The sequence below is a fragment of the Patagioenas fasciata genome, chromosome 12 (genome assembly GCF_037038585.1).
Source record: "Patagioenas fasciata isolate bPatFas1 chromosome 12, bPatFas1.hap1, whole genome shotgun sequence".
Classification (NCBI taxonomy): Eukaryota; Metazoa; Chordata; class Aves; order Columbiformes; family Columbidae; genus Patagioenas; species Patagioenas fasciata.
Window position 1 is genome coordinate 10716186 of NC_092531.1, and position 16826 is coordinate 10733011.

The window sequence follows — 16826 nt, forward strand, 5'->3', positions numbered from 1 at the left end:
TGGCGGCGGTGGTGGCGGCGGCGGCGGTAGCGGTGGCGGCGGGCCGGGCGGGCTGGGGCGATGCTGAGATGCTGTTGACAAGAGGCGGGAGACTCGGAGCCGCCCCCCGCGCGCGGCCGGCCCGGCCCCCCTGAGGCGCGGCGGCGGGCTGGCTATGCGCCATGCAGGTTCCGGGGCGGCCGGCGGTATTCTCTCACGCAGGTTCCCGGGCGCAGCAGCCGTCTCGCTGTGTGGCGCTGAGGCAGGCACACAAAAGAGCGGCTGCAGCTGCCCCCGTGTCCCCGCTGCGGCGCGGGGTGGGGACCGGCCCCGCCGCTGCCAGCAGGGGTAAGGAGCTGGGGCGCAGGGCGGGGGACAGGCGGCCGGTGTCGTCGCGGGGACCGGTGGCTCCGCCGGGGGTGGGGCAGCAGCATCCCTGCGGCTCCGTTCAGGGGAGCGGGGAGCCCGCGGGGCCGCCCCCGCCCCGCGCGAGCGCGGACGCTGCTCCCCTCGAAATCGGGGCTGGGGGCTGCCCGCCCCACCAGCAGCTGCCCCTGCCCCATCCCCTGGCAACCGAGCTACCTGCAAGGGGACGGGGACCGGGTGAAGGGGAGACCCTGCGGCATGGCGTCGCCGCCGGTGTGGTCGCGGACGGCGGCGGGGGGCTCCGGCACGGGGAGCTGCCGCACGCCCACACGTCCCCGCTGGCTGGGAGCCGCTCTTCTGCCCGCTGTGGCGGGGAGGCGACGGCGGAGGAGCCGCGGCGCCACTGGCTCCCGTCAGCCGCTGGAGAGCTGGCAGCGGCTCCCTGGAGCCGGTGGCCGTTGGGGACAGCGGGTGCCTCCCGCTGCCGGCTCGCGATCGGCTCCCCTCGGGACGGCTGAGAGAGCCCCGGGCTAGCCCGCCATCCCGCACCTCACCGCGGCTGTGCCCGGTGACCGGCAATGCAACATAGCATCATGTCTGCGTTTTGTGGGAGGGCGGGAGGCTCAAGAGTCTGTCTTAATAGAGTCAAAAGAAATGCGAGAGGAGCCCTCATGTAATGCAGCACCGCGAAGAGTTTGTGTTTGTTTCTGATTTCATGCCTCCAGTGTAGCAAATGGATCAGTCTCTTTGATCCACTCTTCTCTGGTTCCCTTCATCACGAGGTCTGGAGGGAAAAAGCCCCTCAATTAAGAACACTTTATTTTTGTCGGGATAAACAGCATGAGACATTGTAGCTAGCATGGTCTGTTTTCTCCTTTTTGAACAGTTTTTTGAATATGTGTGGGGGGGGTTGTATTGCCATAACAAAAGAGATGGGGGTGGGGGAGAGGAAGGGAACGTTGCGTTTGTAGCTGCATCTTGGAAAGGCAAAGACTGGCTTATTTTGCCTCATCTATCAGTCTGCGCTTTCACATTTAGGTACTTTGCATCCTCAATGTCGTTTTGGTGGTTGTTGCATGCTAGTGAGGGCATACAAGAAAATAAATTTAAAGAAATACAAGAGATCATACTACATTCATAATACAGAGATAACATGCATTGCAGTGATGTTTAAAAAAAGTCTCAAATTGCTGTGACTGGTTTGACTAAAAAATGCACGTAGCGTTTCAGTTGTATTACCTGGTCAAGGCCGCCCTACAGTCTCCCAGGAGGGGCTGCAAAATCTGTTTGCAGAAAAGGTATTTAATGTTTTATGCCTGTTACCCAAGAATCCCTCATTACTTAACCAGCAGAACTGAAAAACAGGAACAACTGCTATCATAGTATTATATGGTTGTGTGTAAGCAATAGTATTTCTACATAAGGTAATTTTAAAAGGGAGGAATTTTAGTGTATTTTTGTATTGCCATTTAAGTAAAAATACAGTATGTGTTTGTTATCTGTATGCTGAAAAACATATGACTGAAGTTTATGTCGAAGTGTAAGATGCAGTTTATCACTGTGTAGTCCAGATTCTCCTCCGAATGGGACAGACAAGGTTGAAAGAGCTTTTCTTTCTATATGTTGTTCTATGAGTACTTAACCACTAAAGGGGAAGCCACTGTCCTTACTTCACTTTGGGATTTCAGGCTGCAGACATGCCCTTGTAAACTGTGATTGTCAGGCTTCCTGAACCAAAATTCTCTGATGATTTAGCCCATATCTGCACTTGGAAATATCTAAAGCTATTTTTAAAAATGCAGTGTTGCCTCTAATCTGCAGCTGCATTATTGCTTCCCCTTGATCCTCCAATCATAAAGGAAAAGTATTTTTGAAAAGACCAGAACTGCTCAGCTCTTTTGGTCAAAGTCTTATGATTCTAAGGAAGACACTTGAAAAGCATTTTGTGTGCAGTTACTTGGTTAGTGCCAGTTCAGGCTGGAGACTGGACATGAATTTAAACAAGAGCTAGGTTTTTAGAAAGTGACCATCGCTTAAGGCTGTGAACATGAGAAACCACTTCAAGAAGCATATTTTAACATCCCTCTAGCTGTTCTGATGAGAACATTTGCTAAGAAATAATTTGTGAAAATACCATGGTTTAAACCTCTTCCTGTTTATATTCATGTGCTGAAGGTAGAGAAATGTAGCAAGAAGTGATCTGTTCCTGGCTACCAGCTCACAAAGAGAAATACAGAAGATCCCAGTTTTGTCCAGAACAAAATCTTGGTTGTAGCCTTTGAGCACCTTAGGTTTTAGGTGCTTTTGCAGCCTTTTTATATCCCTTTCCCTTGTAACCTGTGTTTAAATAAACAAGGCAATGCTTTCATGCTTTAAGCCATTTCAGTGATAGAGGCTGGGGAGCAGCAGAGGCCCAGAGGTCCTGGTGAACAGCAAGGTGCACATGAACCAGCAATGTACCCTGCAAACAAAGGTAGCCAGGAACATCCTGGTCAGTATGAACATCAATGCGGTCAGTAGGTCAAGGGAAGTAATTATCCCCCTTTACTCATTATTCAGTAGACAGCATCTATAATACTGTGTCTAGTTTTGGTCCCCCCTCATACAAGGAAGATGTTAATGAACTGGAGTTCTGCAGAGGTCACCAAAGCGGTTAGGGCTGGAGGCCAGGCTCTGTGAGGAGTGGGTGAAGGAGTGGGGCTTGCTCAGCCTGCAGAAGGAGAGGCTTTGGGGGGACCTAACAGCAGCCTTCCAGTATTTACAAGGAGGTCTGCAGGGAAGTGGAGCCAGACTCATCACAGTGGTATGTGGCAGAGAATGAGAGACAATAGGCATACATTGAAACAAGAGATTCAGACTGGATATAAAAAAAATACTTTGCCCCACAAGGGCAATCCTACATGGGAACAGGTAGCCCAGAGAGGTTGTCTGGTCTCTGTCTTTGGAGGTATTTAAGACCAGGCTGAATAATGCCTTAAGCAACCTGATCAGGCCTTGCTGATGACCCTGGTTTGAGCAGGATGTTGGACAAGAGACCTCCGACATTCTTTCCAACCTGAATTGTTCTGTGATCCTATGAACAGGTATATGTTTGTGCCTATTCATATGCAATACCAGAAGCACATGTTTTGAGAAGCCAGATTTTTTTTTAGAAGAACTAGAGCTTCCATTCTAGGGCCAATCCATGCATCTCAGCAAAGATGGCGTATAATATCAGTATGATACATTTGACTCTATTACCTATGTAATAGCACATTACTATTAGTACAAACTAGTATGTTACTATAAGCCTCCCAAGGAGATGGTATTTGCTTGAATTATTGTTATTTCAATGTAGATATAAACAAAAGGAAGAACCTACAAGCAAGCAAGAACCTTTCTAGGTAGTATCTTTTGGCACTCCTGTGATGCAATTAATGCCTCGCAACATTAGTGCAAGAGACATAATGGTAGTTCTTTTAAATGGACAAAATAAAGCAGTGATGCAGTCACATGTGTTTCACGAGAGGAAGAGCTGAAAGCAGAATTGAATTTGCTAGTTTTTTTGACACTCCACAAAACATGCAATTGCTGAGTCAAATGTTCATTATAAGTACTCTGAATATTTGCAAATGCTTTTAGTCTACTGGAGAGAGCATTAAAATGTAAGATTTTTTCTTTTTTCTTGAGGACCCATTTTCCCTTGAGAGCTGTGTGAAAAGCAGCTCAAGAAAGCATCATGTGTTTCTTGAAGTGTTCAGTGCTTTAGGCTTGTGCTGCCTGCGGGAGCTGAACATGCAGCACATAGGCTTTATCATGGCATCCATGAGAAGAGAGCTTTCATTCCAAATCTCAGTTTTGTCTGAACTTAAGTCTCATCTTGGCTAATGATACTATTATCCAGAAGAAAGGCCTTACACAGCTGGTAAAAATACATATAGAATGAGCTGTTTGTTCCTGATGCTGGTAGGTAAATGCACTGTCATTTGAGTACCTGACATTCCTTTCCTTTTTTGTTGCAGTACTTACTGTCTTCATTCACCTGCTGCAGCAGAGGAAGGTGACGTGCACTTCAAGAGGAGTAAGTTAGAGCTAAGCAGAAACTGGCACGGAAAACTTTGGGATTAATAGGTACTTCCACCTAAGCAAAAGAGGGATAACTAGAAGCCCTGTAGGTAGGGATGACAATGAAGAAGTGTCATTGTTCTCAGATGATAAGGGTGCATGAAATACTGCTGAAGATGCATACTTTGAAGTATACTCATGCATGAAGGGATAATTTTCTTTTGAAATAGAAGTAAAAGAGGAAAGAAAAGTTGGCAAAAAAAGTCTTGGAATGAAAAAATGTGTCAATTATAACCAGTGTGAGGTTTGGAGTTTAGATAAGGATTTTCGAATAGCAGTACTGCTGCAATGCAGGCATCTGCTGATACCCACCTGGACTACCAGTGGGAGTTGCACAGGGCAGTATCTTGGGACAGTTGTCTGTTTTGAACTATTAAGGTGAAGTTTCCTTTGGAAAATAGCCATTCTAGTTTTCTAGTTACAGACTTAGTAATGAAGATTCAACCACATAGGTATAACTTGTTACTATTTTATTATTTAAAAGGCAGGTTGAATATTTCCATTCTATTAATTGAAAGAAGTAGTTTTTGAACTTCATTTTGTACATTGATGTTAGGAATGTTTTTGAGCACGTCACCAGCTAGCATTATTTCCAGACTTTCTGAGACATCCCCCTGAGAGATGGGCTTGTCAGCTGGAACCTTTGCAGAAGTTCCTCTCCTAAAGTACCGTAACCCAAATCATTTTCGAATACTGAAATCTGCTGGCTGTATTCCTAAAATGTTTCTACCAGGCAGAGGCCTGACCTTTCAAGTTTTTCCTTTATACCTGATCTACCTTTGTGTGTTAGGGGTTCACAGAATCTAATCCTTGAAGAATTTGGTGAAATTCTTTCACCTGAGTACAGTGGTTAGATTTAGCTCAGATTTTGTAATGTGGTCATAGCAGGCAAGTTACTGTCACAAGTTTAGCAACATCTTAAAAAACAAACTAACAGCTCATAACCCAACATAATAGTTTTGTAACACTAGCCATGAGTGGTGACACTGTTCTTGTGGGTGTGCAGATCTAGATGCTTGACCACTGTAGTCCGAAATGCCAAGTGATGTTGTCTAACATGGGAACATAGGGCTTTTTGGGTTCATTTCCAGTTTCTCCAGTAAGGTGTTTTTCTTGCAGTGACTGTAGAAGAATCATCTCTGCTTTCCAGTTGTTACCTTTTGGATTTGTTTTGAGTGACAGCCAAGTGATTATCTTAGCAAGACACTGCAGGGTTCTCTGGGGATTTAGTGAGATAGTAATTCTAGTAAAAATTGAACAGAAAATTCATATTTTAGCAGATAAGCAGAGATGGAGAATTTGTATTCTTATATATAGACTTTCATCATTCCGTCTCACTGTGTTAAGAGCCTGAGTCCACAGAAAGAGCTTCACTGAGTTGAGGTTTTAGGAATGACATCAGAATGATTCCCTGGAATCACTGTGTGGTCTGCTTCTCTGGATAAGCTGCTGAAGAAGGAAGTGTAGGAATAAATGTAGAAGTCCTTTTATATCTTGGGGTTCTAACAGTTGATATAGACCTTAGTTGCACTACAAACTAGCAACAGACAGCAGTGACGATGTCACCTCAGTTCTTCACAAACATTCTGTGCCTATCTTTTGGAGAATCACATGGACCAATCTCTTAAGGGCTTCTGGAAGGGACTCCTTAGGCATCCTGCCATGCAGAAAACCACTGTCTCACACAAAGTGACTCTGTAGCATCCAGAAATCCTCAGTCACAGGGAAGATTAAGTCATTACAGCATTTCATACTAAGGAAGAAACGCAGTGCATCAAAAGCCAGGTGGAACCAACTCTTGCTGTGACAGGGCAGGCACTTTTAAAGCGGTTATGGTATATAAAACTTGGAAAAAGCTCATCTTCCAGATAAGAGAGGGAGACTTGTAGACCTATAAATGCTGACTTACTTTAGGACTTCTAAGCTGATTAGAGAAATAAAATTAGCATATTGGAAAGCAAGAGAACAAGGAAGGAAGGAAGGAAGGAAGGGAAACAAGACAGTATCTGTATTGTTGGTGGTTATAGTGGTATGTCTGCCTATGAAAACTCCCTGAGGAGGAAGCAGAAGTGACAGGAATTTTGAAGTGTAGGCTCCAAAAGATTGAATGTTTAGGTAGAAGTAGGGAGTCTGGATGAAATATTAGCTGCAATTCCAAAATCAAGTTGATACCTACATCAAACTTATGAAACACAAGACTATGAAGTCATGAGTGTGTTGTCTGCATTAAAGCAGGAAAAACAACTGCCAATGAACAAAAAAATCAGGCTCTATGTCTGTATTTTTTTGGTGTTCAATTATTCAAAAATATTTAGACAAGTATTTCTAAACAGCCTTTTCCCCCCCCCTCTATATAAGCTATAACATAGGGCGAGAAGGCCAAGTTCCACAAGAACAGCACCTATCTAAACAGTATTATAAGAACATCCCAGAAGGAGGAACTGTGTTTGGCGTTCAGTGTTCAGATTCGGTGACATAGCTGGTCTTTATATGAGAGAAAGAATAATTAAGAAAATAGGATTCCCACACAGCCCTCCACATACTTACTGCTTTCATGCACTAGATGGAAAAAAAGACCTTGGGTGGACTTCCTGTCACCCACTGTGCCCTTCAAAATCAGGAGATTGTCTGCTGTACTTTACTGGTTAGCTTGTCTTTCTAGGGAGTCTCAAAAGTGCTAGTTAACTTTGCCTCTTCTTGCCCCAGCAAAATGCTAATATTTTCCTGAGTGCCTGGTTACTGAAGCAACTGGAGCAACTGAAGAGAGTGAGTATTGCACAGACCAGATTCTGTTCTGGAATAACAGAGGAATTTTTTTTTTTTCCCCCCCTATCACCAAAAGTGAAATGACATCAAGCAATTGATGTTACTCTCTAGAATCACTGATACCAGCTACCACAAAAATGTCTCAGTACAAGGGCAAGTGCACCCTTTTGGTTTAGTCAAATCTTAAAATAGTCCTCAGAACTCAAACTCTAAAAGCCAAGAGAGATGCCTTTTCAACACATCAGGGAGAGTGCATGGAGATGGGATTGCTTGTTGCTCGTTCAGAAGCAAGATTGCTTCAGAGCTGCTATACTCCTCAAATCCACACCAAGCTTCTCTCCTAGGAATGAAATATTATATTAAACACTCTTACTAAGCACATCCTTTTTTTTTTTTCTTTTAATGTTTTCTTCTAATCTGTAGCTTTTCCATCTATTAAGGATGGCCATCCTGACTGCTACCAGGTTTCACAGGGTTGCTGTACTGTCTTGAGTTTCAAAGACCACTACAGCTACTAATGTAGGAATAATCATAAAGGCAGTTACAGAAAGAAGTATTTCTACTCATACAAACTGATCCAATATGGGAAAGAAGCAAAGACTTGCCTGGGTTCCAAATTCTTACTATGCAGCATAGCATGTTGTTGCCATGCTACCAGAACTACTTGTCTTGATATTTAAATTCACCCTTAAGAGATTTGCATTTAAAAAGAATGAACTGTTAGCAGTACATTAAAATATAAAATAACCTGACAAGACATAAACCTCGTCACCAATTTGTTCACATGTTTTTGACCTCTACAGATTTTTATTTTCTTTCCTAAATAAACCCCAACATAATAACAAATCTCGGAGATAAACAAACCTATGAAATATGGAAAGGTTCTGTTTGGTAGCGCAGTAAAGGTTTATATCAAGGGAGAATTATAAATGATGGTTTCAATACTTAATGAAAATGTGTATTTTTGCCTACCTCAGTAAGTGCCTCTTGCCATCCTTCATAGTCTCTGATTTAGCACTACAAAGGGAAATCAGAGTATTAGGATATTTTCTTGTTATTGCTGGGTTGTGGAGGAAAAAGAAATGTTATTTTTATATATATGTATGTGTATATGTATATAATGTCCTTTAGGCACAAAATCTTTTGTTACTGGAAGACAACTCTTGATTAGAGATAAGGTGGTTTTAAAAAGAAACTTATCCCTGTGATATTCTTAGCCAGTCAATCAGTGTGGCTTTAATTATGTAGAAGTATTTGACATATTGTGGCCCAGGAGATAAGAGCTGTCACGTACTGGATGATAAAAAGGGAAGGAATTCTGTCAGTGACTAGAAATTCCATGCTCAGTGCTGCATCAGAGGCATAAAATGAGCAGCGGAGGGGAATGCTTCCTAGTAAATACTGATTTGCATGGCACTTCTGATTCCAGTGTTATGAAGGTTCTTCATTCCTGGTAAATAACTATCTGCTTTCTTGATGGAGAACTTGTCATGAGAACATGAGAGTGCCTCTAAGTCAATTGTGGTGTTTGCTGTTTTTTAAAAATATTGAAGGGTTTTTCTTTGTGTTTTCAATGGTAGGTGGAAATCTCCCTCTGTTCTTCCCTAAGTAAAAGGCACAGAAGGTGTCTGTTGTGATATCTGTTGTTTTCAGTACTTGCAAATACACCACCTTAGGGTGTTTAGCACATCTATTCCACACTTATCTGCAGTGATAATAGATTATCTCTACAGCATGTGTTTCATCTGATATTTGTCCTCCATTTATTATTCAACTCATATGCATCATAACTGGACCTGCCAACTAGCAGATGATCTAATTAGAAATAATGATTTGGAGGGGGAAAAATGCTGTTAAGATTATATTACTTTAGGGATGAATAACCTCATGTCAGTTGTATTGCAGCATAGGATGTATACATTGGTACTGTAATCCTTTTGTACTGTCATGCTTTGTCAGATTTGGCTTTTGAACTTGTTGTCAGAAGGTGTCAAAGCAAAGGAAATAAATTTGATGGCCGTGTTTGACAGACAGGGAGTCACTGAAATGACTTGCCCAGAATCATTCACCTGCTGGGTGACTGAACCAGGAATAATACCAAGATCTCCAGAATAGTTGCCTGAAGGTTTGTACACACTACTGTCTTAACCTGGTTCTTGCTTTGTAGAGTGGCAATTAGAAAAACAGACTGTTAGCTGATCTGCTTTCTGCCATGCAAACATTTCTCACATTTTCATACAAGAATGATTTGCTTAATGGGAAGTTACTTTGTACAAAACATAGTAAAGAACCTTAGTGATCTATACTTTGCTTCCTAAAGACTAGAATGAGGGAAGACTGAGTATTGTGGAGGGTTTATTTATTACAGCACTACTAAACCTGTGTGACAGTATTTTATTCTCCCTGTGCATATCTTTATTTTCATTTTGGAGGTTTTAAATCACAATTTAATAAAATCTCTGGCTTATTGATGAGTCAACACTGATTTAACTTAGATTTGTTAACACTTATTAGTGTTGGGAGTCTTACGATATTTCATGGTTTAGTTAAAGCTCCAGCTGCGTGTGAGAATCGCAGCTTTGAGTTTCTACTTACGCAGGTTTCAGGAATGCAGAAACTGTGAACATGTACTTTAAACATGTGTGGACAATATGATACCTTTTAAATAACTTTGGAATTCTTGTGATTTTCAGTACTATAGAAGTTGAGTGGAAATAAGTTCCTTAATATTAACCAGCATCTATTTGAATGATGTAAGCTTGAGTTACTGTTTTTCTTACTGATGGTACTTAGCATTTTTATAAGCATTCAGAAGAAATATGAACAAGCTAAATGCTGTCCAGAGTTTCTGAACCAGCTGTTTTCTCAGTAAATAGTCAATGGTGTTACATATTTTCATCTATGTAATGATAATCCTAATTAAATTAAGGTATTAATTAAGGTAATGTAGTAACCTACTATAGTACTGGTAAATACCATCACATGGTTGGGAAACATGAAATCTGTATACTGCTTACTCTAGTTTCCTCCCACCCTTCCCATGTTCTGGCACAATGAATCTTTTGTCATATTGCCTTCAAGATGATATCTCTCTCATCATCACAGGAACTTGTGACTTTAACTGGGGCTGACAACTGAGGTTGACCCTAGCTGACTGGTTAACCACTTGCAACACAATGGTCCCATCAATACAATGACTATCATCTGCCCAGGCTGGACTGGCAGTAATCCTTCCTCCTCCTCTCTTCTTCAGACCATCCTGTGAGGCCCAGCAGGAGTGGCTTCTCTTGCTGAGCTGTGCGCCAGGCTCCCTGTCACAGGATGCGTGCTGAAGGCTGCAGAGGCCCTCACATATATTGAAGAGAAGCAATGGGTTAAATTCACACAGGAGTTTTTGAACAGTAAAGTTTGAAACTCACCATACATGTGGAACTAAACTAAGCAACATGGTAGCATCCTGAAAGAAATAGGAGGTGCTAGAAAAAAAAAAAAAAAAAAGAAATTATTGTAGTGGAGTCTACGAGCCAACTAAGTGTATAGGACCCCTTTGTGGTGGCTGGCATTGACAAAGACTGCAGTAGACTGTCACTGCTCTAAAGACTGACCTATCCAAATAGACTTGATGGTTCGGTATCTTCTGTTTACATTTGTCTGATAGAGGAAAATAATACTGCAAGAGTGTAAAAATGTGGTGCAGAGCCATCTAACTTCATATTATGGTAGAAGTAGGGTGTGGAACACTGAATTTAATCAATAACAGATCGTACAATTACAAAAAACTTGGAATAATAGGTATGTCTATAATTATCAGTTAAAATAAATGTACTTAACTGGAAAATCTTAATTTGTTTTTACTATTTAGTTGAATTTTGCTCTCAACCTTCTTGCTGTCTTAAATTATGAAGATAAAAATAATTACCTTTATAAATGAATGTATTAAATAATTTGCCTATGTAAATATAGATAGCATGTGGGGAAAAAAGTTCTCTGCCATGGAGGTTATAAAAGGATGGCTTTGCAGTTATTACTCTGTTTCCATTGTTGTTGTGCTGTGTCAATGTGTGGGGTGTGGGTGTGTTTGGTTTTGCTTTTAAACAAACTCCCCAAATGCCACTTAATTAGTCTATCACCTGTAGACTTACTTACAGATTTTTAAGCTCTTTATGGCAGGAATGTCCACAGAATACTTAACATAGCGAAATCTTGGTTAATGGACTTTTCCACAACACACAAAATTTAGGATTTATTTGCCCCCCCTCTGACAGTTGTTACTATAGCAAATACAAGATTAATTAAATGGAGAAGAAAATATGATGTGACTGTTCAGGGATTGAATCAGATAGATAGATATCAAAAGGCACAGAAGTTGATTATAGCCTTACAGTGCTAGGCTACCTATGATGGTACAAAGTCATACCCTACAGGGAAGCCTTCTAAGTGCCTGCAAAAACCATGGAGAAAGCCCAGGAAAAGTCTGCACAGTGTTAGGTTGTTTTATTACAGCTGTGGTCAACCACTGTTTAAACAGCTGTGGTATATCTTTGCAGTTTAACTGGCTGGAAACTAACCTTTGATTTGAACTGTGTGCTGCTTAACAGTATTTCAAGACTTAAATTTTGCTACAAGCTACAGACTTCCCTGCAGTATTCTGCTCCCTGGCACATCCCGGCAGCCCCAGCAGGGCTGTAGCTGTCTCTTCGTGATGTAGGAAGTTCTAGTTACCACTAGGAGGCTGCCATGGTGTAGTTATTGAGACCATAATAATGAAGCTTAGAAAGATGAAACCTAGCTGACTTAATGTCAGAAAAATAGGAATTTTTCCAATTGTTAGAGGAATTAGTCTACATTTGACTTTTCCAATTATAACAACAATTATATAATATGTAGTATTATTTAAGGATCATATTCTGCCAGTCATAATGCTTTGTGCTGTATATATGTAACTGTAGACATTACTTATTCTAAACCTGATACCAAAATTTATACATATAGTGTCCTGAGCATCAGCTAAAGATGAACCAATCTATTTATGAACAAATAATCAAGGCACTGAATAAGTTAGCAAGAGTCATACTGCCATTTACACTCTTGCCTTAGGAGCTACTCACTGTATGTTTAGTGATAAGAGATGCAGAGTACTGAATTGGAAAATTCATAGATAAATAGAAAATAGACTGGCCTACAATGTCCCAATGTGCTGTCTCTGGTGAGATGTTTCAGTGATCTGTCAACTGTTTCATTTTCAAAGCAAAAATATTAACTCTTCAAAGTGTTGTCCAAGTGCATTGCTACACTTACTGAGAGCCTAGGAAACGTATTGTTTATTTAAATACGTTAAGCAGAACAGAATTATCTTATGACAAATGAGATAAAATCAAGGGAAAATTCTTGTTTTCATACTAGCTTTTATATCTGTCTGTCTGTCTCTAAAGCTTCATTAATAATCTCCATGTCCTTTGATAGCCAATATGACACAAGTAAGGTAATAAGCAGATACAGAGCATGAGGCTTCCTGTGAGTAGGTGTCTTCCATACAGCTGCATAGCTATAACCTTCCCTTTTACTGGGGTACAGCAACCTTGCAATTCAGGATTAATGCCTTATATCCAATAGATCTTTTACATATGTTTTTTCCCCATGTGATACCATTATTTTACATGCTGCAGTTAAGCCAGCTGCAGTCCAAAGCAAATCTCTTGTTTAGCCCAAATGTAGATCTAATTAAACCTACTGACATTGCATCTTATTCAGACACAGGGTACGCTTACTGGTGAGAATGGCTGAAGGTGTATTAATGCTTTTTGGAGTATTGCATAACAGTGAATTTTCAGCCTTCTTCCTGTTCTGTGCTGCATTGTTGCCTACTTAACCAGTCAATTACTGATAGGGAAAGTCTGTCTATATTTGTCTGAGGAAAAATTTTAAAAAATCAACCTAAACCCAGGCTTGAAGTCTCCAAGTATTTAGGATTTTGATAGATCACTAGAACTCTCAATGTTCCCATCTCTAGCAGAGCACAGGACGGCAAAGAAAACAAGAGATAGCCAGCTATTGCCTCCTGTACTTTCCTGAAGTAGTTATTGAGCCCACAGGAATGACATGCATACAGTCAAAGACTATTCCAGAGGTGTGGTCTAAAAAGATACAAAGAACATACTGTGAACTGCCAAAAAGTCATGCCAATCTGATCTACAACTTCTCTTCTAATAGTTGTGTTTACTTTTATTTTCATAATGACAATACTTCAGCTTTATCACACACCTGTAGAGGGAAGAATCCAGAGTCTCCAGTGTTTGAAACAGTTGCTCTCCTTATAATGACTTGGCAAAAGTGAAATAAACATTCAGTTCTCATCATGAAGGTCTAAAGGAAAATGAATATTTCCTCAGACTTGTGCAGGCTGATGTTACATGGGGAACTATGGTCAGAAGTGATTAATCTATTGAGGTTTCATCTCCGAGCAGCAGATGTGTTTGATTTTTCATTGGATCCTGAAGATACCATTGTTTTGCTACAGAAATCACTTAAAATCAAGGTCTCTTTTTCCAAAGATGGTCAGACACACTAATAAATATTCAATCCCTTCTTCTTACCAGACCACCCAAAACCAGGAGTAAAACATTGCTTTGTTGCCCTGCTTTGTCTGAGGAAGCTTATTTCTTCAATTTTCAACAACTTCTCCAACTAGACAAGATCCACTTGCCTCTTTTCTCCTTTACAAGCTATTAGGATCTGATGGGATAAGACTTGTGCATCAGAGCCTAGGCAGTTAATGATGTCTGACTTCCTGGCTTTAAGTGGAGCCTGTTAAACAACAGAGTTAATACCCACAGTTTCAGCACAGAAAAGTCTGTTCAGTCAAGGATTTCACTTGAACTTTGCCTGTGGATTTCTTGAAAAGGATCTCTCTGCTTTCACTGAAAAAAATTTCAAACTAGAGTAGGCAATTGAGATAGCCAAAGTCACATGTTTTCAAAAAATTCTTTAACTGTAGGCTAATTGCATATTTTATTTCATCCACACACGTGTGTGTTGAGTTTGAAAGCGATGTTCCCTTATAACCCAAAGGATGAAAAATCCTTTTAAAAATTGTGCTCACCCTTGATGTTATTTTGTCAATGTTCCATTTCCATTTTGAACCATTCATGAAGGTATTTCATTATTTTCCAAACAGCAGAGTGGTCTTTTATAGCAATCACTCCTGTTTTCAGAGCACTTAAATGATGAGTTGTCTCTCTGAAATGTCCAGACTTTTCTAAAACTGATACTGGGGGCTGGCTCTGCTTACCAAAGATTACTGACAGAAGCCATAAAGCACCACCAGTTGTCCCTCTGCCCTTCTACTCAGCTTCATTGCTCCCCAAAGAGAAACAGTGGCATGTTTTGGAAGTTAGCAGAGACTTCGTAGTGCGTATTCACTGAAAGATGAATGTTGTTCTTTATGTGGCATCAGAAAAAAAATGGATCTTTGAACTCTTATATTAAGGCAATAAAGATATTGAGTGAGAGGGGAAAAAAGGTAAAACATAGCTCCATCCTCCAAAATAAAAAATCACTACCTTTGTCTTGCAATTTCATGGGTAGAAATCTGCATAGAGTAGTTACTTGTTTATCTCCTGAAAGCTTTTACATAATTGGCACTTTGTAATCTTCTGTCTGTAAATTATAGGCAGTCATTGGTGAAGTAACTGAGTAAACAAAACTTAGCTTTGCATATATATATAGCTAGATACCTGGATCTGTGTGAACATAAATACATACCCAAATGTGTTCTTGCTTTTCAAATAGATACCTGGAAAAAAAGAGTGGATTCTGCTGTATATGTAAAGCAGATAAGGGGAACCTATATGATTCCTTTAAAATGGAAAATCAGAGGGATATTGATTTGGGAGAAAGATGTGAGTACACAAATACAGAAAAGTCACATAAAAACAAATACAGGTTGTTACAAACAACTGAGAATGAAGTAGGCAAATTATGTACCAAATTTTGTGTCAAGTGTTTTTGACTGCTTGGTGAAGAGAAGATTTTTTCCTAATATCATTCTTTGCATTGATAATACAATAGTAGAGACAGTTCACATCTTGGAGAACTCAGTCTGGATTGACCCAATTTACATCTCCCCTATCATGATACTACAGTAATATTTGGAAATAGATCCTTAAATAGAATTAGAAATAGGCTTTCTCTAAGTATTCACTTCACTAATTAACTCTTCCTCATAGAGTTATAAGATCCTGGTCCTTCGATGTACAGAGCATCTACAGCTGTCATGGAAGATTCAAACATTTGTGTAAGTACATTTTTGGAAATTGAAAGATCTATCTGTACAACATGCAACCTAAGCTACAGAGAACCAGAGTGCAAAGGAGCTTCAGCATCCTAAATGTGAAACTCCACCTGCCCTAATTTAGGATTACAGGAGATATCCTCACAACATACTGATTACTGTGGATGATCCAGCCATAGTCGAGTGCCTTTTTTAAATGCCATTAAATAAAGTCCTGAAATTTGCATTGCAAATTGTAGGATGGTGGGCCGTTTTTCTTTACAACTAAATCAAGTCAATTCCAAGGTCCAGCAATCCAATAGTGAAGAGCATTTTGGCCACCCTATTTTTCATCCTGTGTTTGCCTAAAATTTCTATTGAGCTTAAGGGACAGATATTTTTGTAATTTCACTGTTAGGTTTCACAGATGTAGGTTTAAGGAGATTATTTATGCTTTAGGATTTAATATCTACCAACATGCTGTTCATTTGCCTGATGTCACTAGGGACTAGTTCTTTCATTTGCAATTTATAAATCCTCATCTTCAGACATTCACATTTTCACATAGCTGAATGTTTGAAACATCCTGTGGTTATTAATATCATGAGTTTTATCTCAAACAAACTATTAGTGTTCATTCAATAAATATTATATATGCTTTATAGATGATAGGTCCAGGGTTTTGTTTTGGTTTTTAAATTTAAATAGAATAGAAAATGCTAAGCTAGTGGCTCGTTGAGGAGTCACCTTGGGAGCTCTCCCTTAGTTTTTTGCGTGTTTGATGAGGAATGCTGTTTTCTTGTGTCCTCTACTGAAAAATTTGGTGATTAGCCTTCTGAAAAGGCAACAGCTGAAGCTCAGAAGCACACATATTCAATACTTCCTCCTTCCAAAAACCTTGCATCTGAAATGAAGAAGTCCAACTTGTGTTCTGTGTGCCTAATGACACCCCAAACCTTGGCAAAGGTTGTAAACAAAGATGTGACTGAGTCTTACATCAAAGCCTCATGATACCTAAGATAAGCAACTGTAAACGTTAGAGTCTGTGCAAAAGAGCTTTTCATATTCATGTAGGGGCAGCACCATACAATATGCTTTGATATGTAAGTACTTTATGCTCTGTAGTAGTCTAGATGTAAGCTGTCAACTGAGGAGATTCTGCCAATTCCCTTCTATTCTTCAGTTGCGTAGTTCTAGCGGTCAGTGCTTGTAGCTGTGTTCCCTGCCCCCATGCGTTGCTAGGCTTTGTCAGCTCAGCTATTTCCTATCGCTGTACCAGAGACAGAACTCTCAGGTCCAGGGAGAACAGGAGCTCTCTGGGACTTGCCATGCAATAAGTGAT

At 40.5% G+C, this 16826-nt stretch overlaps 1 protein-coding gene across 9 annotated transcripts in view; it reads left to right on the forward strand.

Annotated features, from left to right (window-relative positions):
• APBA2 (amyloid beta precursor protein binding family A member 2) overlaps positions 1 to 16826 on the forward strand; it is a 100122-nt gene that overhangs the window by 161 nt on the left and 83135 nt on the right. For 3 of the 9 annotated variants that reach the window (XM_065847114.2, XM_065847119.2, XM_065847118.2), the window contains exons 1-2: positions 183 to 327; positions 4347 to 4455. The gene's annotated coding sequence lies outside the window, so the exon portion shown is untranslated. Of the gene's footprint in view, positions 1 to 182; positions 328 to 4346; positions 4456 to 4476; positions 4500 to 15440; positions 15509 to 16826 lie in introns of those variants that run through there. The other 6 variants (XM_065847116.2, XM_071813844.1, XM_071813845.1 and 3 more) reach the window with 6 other exon arrangements.